Genomic DNA, 6,515 nt, shown 5'->3' on the forward strand with positions numbered 1-6,515 from the left:
AAGATCATCGGCACATCTTTTGGTCTCCGACCTTTCCGCTTCAATTTCTTCTTCCGGGTTGCTGCTTGTGGTGGAATCTGGGGAGCTTCTGGGGGCTCGGAAGGTGAAGCGGGAGGCAAATCATCAGCACGGGTTACCTGCTGGGTTTCCAATTCAGCCACACTCTGCATCAGCTATTGGAGATTGTCGCACACCTCCACCGCGAGGTGCGTGTCTTCTGTAAGGGACATCCCCTCCCTTCCAGCAAGCCAGAGCCCAAGCCTCGGGATCACCTCGGATTTCAGGCTGGCAAAGCCAGCAGGTAACCTCGTCAACCAAACCGAGGTAGCAATCCTCAGTCGGGGGGGGTACCTGTTTTTCTGTCACACTGGGGAATCATGGAAGCAGGAACAGCAAGACGAGAGATCAAGGAATGCGGGTTTATCTCCCGATACAGGACATTGAACATGTAACGTCAAGGACACGACTTGGGAAACAGACTTGAACTGAAATATACAAGACTAATTGGCAGGAAATGTACAATAGCTGGTAAACATAGGGATTCCACATGGGGTTAATGAGGGGGCGTGGCACACAGGAGGATCGTGCAAGTTGGGCGTGACACTTTTAACCTAGCATTTTTTAAAATGCGCATTTTCAAAAAATAGGGAAAATAAAATCTAACAAATCTACTGCTGTAGGACTTTTGGGACATTAACATAGTAATTTAAAAGGGGCCCATTTGACATGGTTAAGCTTGGATTTGACTCTCTACAGAAAATAGAGTCCCAGGCCAGACACAGAATGTATGCAGACATGTGTAAGGCGTAAAATCTGAAACCATGTTCACTGATACTCAATGTATTAATAGGCCTTAGATTTGGAAGTTATTTTAAATGCCGTTTGGACTGCAAGATTTCTGAGTCCAATGAACAAGGAGTCAACACTGCATAGAAAAAAAGCAATAAGTTACCCTGTGTTGCATGGCGTTCTAAAAATATATGGGCAAGTGTTTCCAGGAGGGCAGTATATATTTAAACAATACAAATCTACTGCCTTCAGTGGTCTCTGGTAAAGAGATGTGGATAACTGTGCAAAAAAAACTGTTTTGGCAACCTCTAAATTATAGAGAAAAATATGTGATGTCAAGCTCAGACTACCCTTTAAAAAATGCTGGACAACCATGTGTGGGCTAACTGGAAACCCAGCCCTGGAAAAATATTGGACGGAAAACACACTGGGTAATTTTAACCCAGCTTCTTAGGTTGTGCAATTTAACCATGATACTGGGTTGTTACAATTCACCAACTCCAGGTTACCATTGGTGCTCCGTTGCACATTTATGTTTTTTCTTATTACAAAATATGTATTCACATCATCTTTAAAGTCTGTTTCCCTAGGTCTGTCATTAACGTTGCTGTGTTTGGAGTGTGTTCCCCGTTTGTTCATATCCACGGCTTCCTGCACCTGCTTGCCTGCACTCATCGTGACAGAATGACAGACCTCCTTCGGAAACCGAGAGTGACTGCATTTATTGGCTAAATCTGCCCGAGGTCCAGAAGGACCCTGTGGCACTGAATCTGGCCAGCCAGAGCGTAACCCTGTTGCAGAGGATGTCTCTGCGAAAACCTCCAGCTTTTAGTACAGAGGGTGACGGAGAGAAGACCCCGCCGATGTTGCTCAGCAGCGAGCAGTGCCCAGAGCCACGGGTCCTCTCCACTGTCACCCACAAGCTGGAGGAAAAAGAGGAGGCAAAAAGAGCAGAGACAGAAGGAGGAGTCAACAATCTCCCGCTGTTCCTCCCCCCGCTGGAGATCGGGAGGAGTCCCTCCCAATCCGGAACCCGGCGGTGTTCAACGCCGACATCGCCGTCACCGCATCCCACACGCAAATACCTAAAGTCCGCATCGGCGTCGCTATGTTGCCACCGCTGGCAGCTTACCCCTATCGGGAAGCACACCTGGCCCTTAATGGGGCCAGGTCCATTTGGTCCTAAGGCCCTTCCAGGGATAATGCCCAGGGCTGAGGCATTACTCCTAGCTCCAGTCCCTGATGTTCCTGACCTGTCTGATGTTCCAGACCTGCCTGGTGTTCCTGGCCTGTCTGACCTGCCTGATATCTTGGAGGTTCCAGAGCCGGCGGTCCATGCACTGCCACCCGCAGAGTCTCCTGCTGCAACCAAGGCCCCTACAGCGCCCCCTGAGCTTCCTGCAACGCTACCGCCCTGTGGGGCTCCAGTCCCGGTGGCTAACGCGCCGCCCACGCCTGGTGTGCTGGCCCCGGCTCTGCCCACGTCTGATGTCCCGGCACCCGCCCCTCCTGCTCCTCCCGAGGTCCTGCCTGCGCCTCCGGCTCTGCCCGTCCCTGCTCCGACCACAGAGGCTCCAGCTCCAATGCCCTTGGCTCCTTGCCCCGAGGAGGTCCCCAACTGTTGCACCATCGCTCCCCCTCCCTTATTGGAGATGGAGGAGGAGCTCGAATGGGACCCCTTGGGGATTACCTTGACTTCCCCGCTGACCCCCTCTGGGGGTCATCCCAACCATCGCCACAGCATGATCGATCCCAGCCTGGTCCTCGTCTCTCTATCTTCCTGAGTGGACGAGGACACCAAGCAGTTGTATAACTGTTTTGTCTTGATACATATTCAACATACACAATAAACACATTTTTGAAATTTTAGAATTGCTTCAGAGGTTTTTGTATCCTTTATTCTGTGCCCTGTTTTCCCACTTTCACATAGGGATGTCAGCTAATGGCATTATTGCTTTTATAGTGGTGGAGAGTGATGGCCTTCTTGAATCGTTGAAGCTTTCCAGCAAATTGTGTTGAAAATTGGTAAATTTCTCTAGGCTTCTGATGCTCACTAGAGTCACCTGCTGGTCAGAAGAGCTTAGAGCAGGACATAGAGCAGCACAGGCTAATACACATCAGTAAAACCAGTGTTATTACAGCTGTCATTATAATGACAGTTCAATGTTTTTGTGCCATTTCCAATCCTAATTCCGTTTAGTTTTTGTTAGTTCTGCTTAAATGGGCTCATTCCATTCAGTTTAATGATATTTCACATATGAGGTAAAGACATAATAAGTATGTATGTGTGTAATACCACTCAGAGTTCAACAATAAAATTTATATTTCATTTACAAATGTCTTGTTTTCTATTAAGAATATGGGTAAAGTATCTAATAATGCTTTTACTACTAATATGTCAGTTAGTGCTAGTGAGTACAACGAAGCAGTTTGGGACTGGATAGATGTACCTGGAATGGACATACGTAGAAAAATAAATGTCGGGAAAGTAAACAGATGAGACGAGTAAAATTCTAGATTTGTATCACAGCATGTGTCATTTACCTTGCACTTATATTTCAGATGCTTTTTATTGCAGCCCCTTCCCATTGGCCAATCAGATCCTAGTCGAGTGAGTGACAAGAGGAAGTACTGACCACTATGCTAACAGGGATCTTCATGTTACAGTACAACTACGTTGAAATATATCAGAATTACAATTAAGTTACATTTTTGGAGTTGGCTCCATCACAGACTGTCATAGCTATTATGCAGTACAATGTGAATAAAATAAATAAAAATAAGCCGAAAGCATTCTGTGAGTGATACTTGCCTTCTGTCTTCAACCTCAGCATGATATAACTCACAATACGCAAGGTTTCAGTTTGGTTTATGTGGGATTTCAAACTGCTAATGAACCAATAGTAGGTCTCTATGGGGAGTGAAGCCTTGTTTGTCACCGATCATGTGATTCTCTGAGAATGATACAAGCCTTGAAGCGAAACTTCATCTGAAGCTGGCCTTCACACTCGATATGCACTTCAAAGCCTCGGCTTCAAGTCTCATTACCAGTTTTGAGACCCTCGCGATTTTGTTGTTTTCCTGCCCGTTCAGTTCAATAAACCTGTTTTGTGTTCCCCTGACTCCTGCTCCTATGTTCTTAGTTCCACACCTCACAACAGAATGTGAGGACCCCATAAGCCGCTTAGCTGCTACTTCAGAAAGCCTCCTCCTCTCCACATCTCGGCATGTTCACTCTCCAATCTCTGCTCAATTCTCCGGTCCACAAGCCTTGGTGGTTAACCTGTAGCGACCTGGAGGAACCCAAAGAGGAAGAGATGGATCCTGGAGAGGTTTTCGGCATACGGATCACCCCTCCAGCGTGGAAGCCATGTTGTGCTCCCTATGGTAGTGAAGAAGACATGTCCTCATTGCTTCCCCTGGAGCCCCAAAGCTCTGAAATGGTCATGCCAGCTGTCGATTTGCCTAATGGCTATCCATGGCTGGCCCTAGGTCTGCTTGCTGTCGCCAATCACAAGAAGCACAAGCAGAGGAAGCGGAGAAGTTGAGCTCCTGTCACACCTGGCTCAGGAGAGGCCATTGCCACACCCAACACCATGCCTACCCTCAAGGCTTTCGGCGCAGGGAAGGCCGCATTGCCTGCGCTCCAGACTTCTGGTCCACAAGGCTGCTGTCTTTTTCTCCAGTTGTCCCGGTTTAGCTCTGATTGCCCCAGTTGTCTTGGTTCTGCCCCGTTCTGCCCCCAGTTGTCTCGGCTCAGCCCCGTTCTGCCTCCAGGTGTCCCAACTCAGCCCTGTTGTACCTCAAAGTGTCCCAACTCAGCCCTGTTGTACCTCCAGGTGTCCCGGCTCAGCCCCTAAAACCTTGCTGTCCCTGGATGTCCTGTCACACCCTGCTTTGGTTTCTCCTGACGTCTAGCCGTCATGGTCCTAGCTCATCATTTGCCATACATGCTAGCCCAGAGTGGATTAACCCTAACGATGCCCAAGTAGAGGACTTGTAGGGGGACCCTCTGGGCCTCGCTCTAGGTCCCACTCCATGGGTCCCTACCTTGGCCCCACGATTCCTTTCCCGTTACTCATGCCCTGGTTCCTGCCCCCCGGCCCTCTCCCACCTATAGTTCGTCTTGGTTAATGCCCTCTATGGCCCTCTCTTGTTTGTCTGTCCGTGTTTCTGTGGGTCCTCCACTGGTCTGTCCTGGTGTGTGTCCTGCTTGTTGTCACTCCTGCTGTCCCTAGTCTTGCCCAGGTTTGTTTGGTTCCCATTGTTATGCCTAGTGCCCGATCTCATGTCCTGTGCTGTTCTCTTTTTAGTATTCCGTCCTGTCTTTTTCTGTCCACTGTGTGTCCTGTCATCCCCTGTCTAGCTTGGAGTGCCGTCTGTCTTCAGCCCTGTTGTTCAGTTCCTGTGGTCCCCTCCTCTGTTAGTCCTTCGCTCTGGGTGTGGACTGTCACACCCTGCCTTCCTGCCCCACCCCTTTTCTCCTTAGTGTGGCTCTAATGTGCCTCTTGTTTGTTCCCTCCTTAGTCCTTGTTATAAGTGCTTCCCAGTCCTTTGCTCCCCAGTCCTGACATTGACATTGTGGTTTGTGTTAGCTCTGTTGTTCGCCCTAGTTTTGAGATCCCTTGCGATGTTGTTGTTTCCCTGCCTGTTTTGCCCTGACTCCTGCTCCCGTGTTCTTACTCCCGCACCTCATAACACCTTGATGTTTTTGATCAAATTCTTTATTATCTGGGCATTTGCTAGTGGTCTTGATCCTGCATGGAGTAAAAATTCATCCAACCACTTTAAATGACAACTTATTCAATTTTCAGTTGCAGCTTGTCCCTTAAAAACAAATTTGAGACACTAACCCAACCTTATGTCTATGTTTCGTAGGAAACCAGAAGATACTCACATGGATTTTGAATATATATGCCCTCAGGTGGTAACACTAGCCATATTCACTTTTCGATGACCATATTTTCCAGAAATTTCTGAATGCAAAAATTAAACTATAATGGTACAAAAGATTAATTCCTCTGTTCATCAGCAGCAAAGTTACAGAAGACCTGGCACAGGCATGAGAACTTGCTCGTCATATGGCAGTACATTACCTATTTTGTTTCTCCGACAGTAATTCAGAAGTCTGAGGCCTGACTGAGCACTTCAAAATACTGCATGTATTTGTAGTTTCTTGGCTTCTAGAGTTACCTTGAGTGGGGGACAATGGATCAGCTCGCTCAGTGAATAGGGCCACTGTTCTTGTTATTTGACTTGGATGTGCTGCAGATGGAGTGACACATAAAACAGGAACTCTGGTGAGTAAAGGCACCCCCTTATGTAGCATAGAAGGAAGGGAGGAAATCTGTATGGAGCGGGTTTGGTAAGTCCTTTGTCCAAAAAGATCAGCCATCATTGAATTAATTATTCCTTGTCCTAGGAGAAGCAAAGTGAGCTTCCATCCTGTATTACTATTGTTGTTATTGTTATTGGGTCCCCCTCCCCTTACGAGTCACTTTTGGTTTAGGTGTCATATACTCAAGTAATTCAACATAATATATCGCAGGACTAGGGGCGGCACATGGGTGCAGTGCTTAGCACTGTTGCCCAACACCTCTGGACCCCGGGTTCAAGTCTCTGCCAGAGTTCCATATGTGTAGAGTTTGCATGTTCTCCCAATTAAAGAAAATGGATGGGTTATCCCTGCTGGGTGTCGATGTGGAAATCTGCAGCAAACAAACCCA

The sequence above is a fragment of the Paramormyrops kingsleyae genome, chromosome 6 (assembly GCF_048594095.1).
Source record: "Paramormyrops kingsleyae isolate MSU_618 chromosome 6, PKINGS_0.4, whole genome shotgun sequence".
In the NCBI taxonomy this organism is placed as follows: Eukaryota; Metazoa; Chordata; class Actinopteri; order Osteoglossiformes; family Mormyridae; genus Paramormyrops; species Paramormyrops kingsleyae.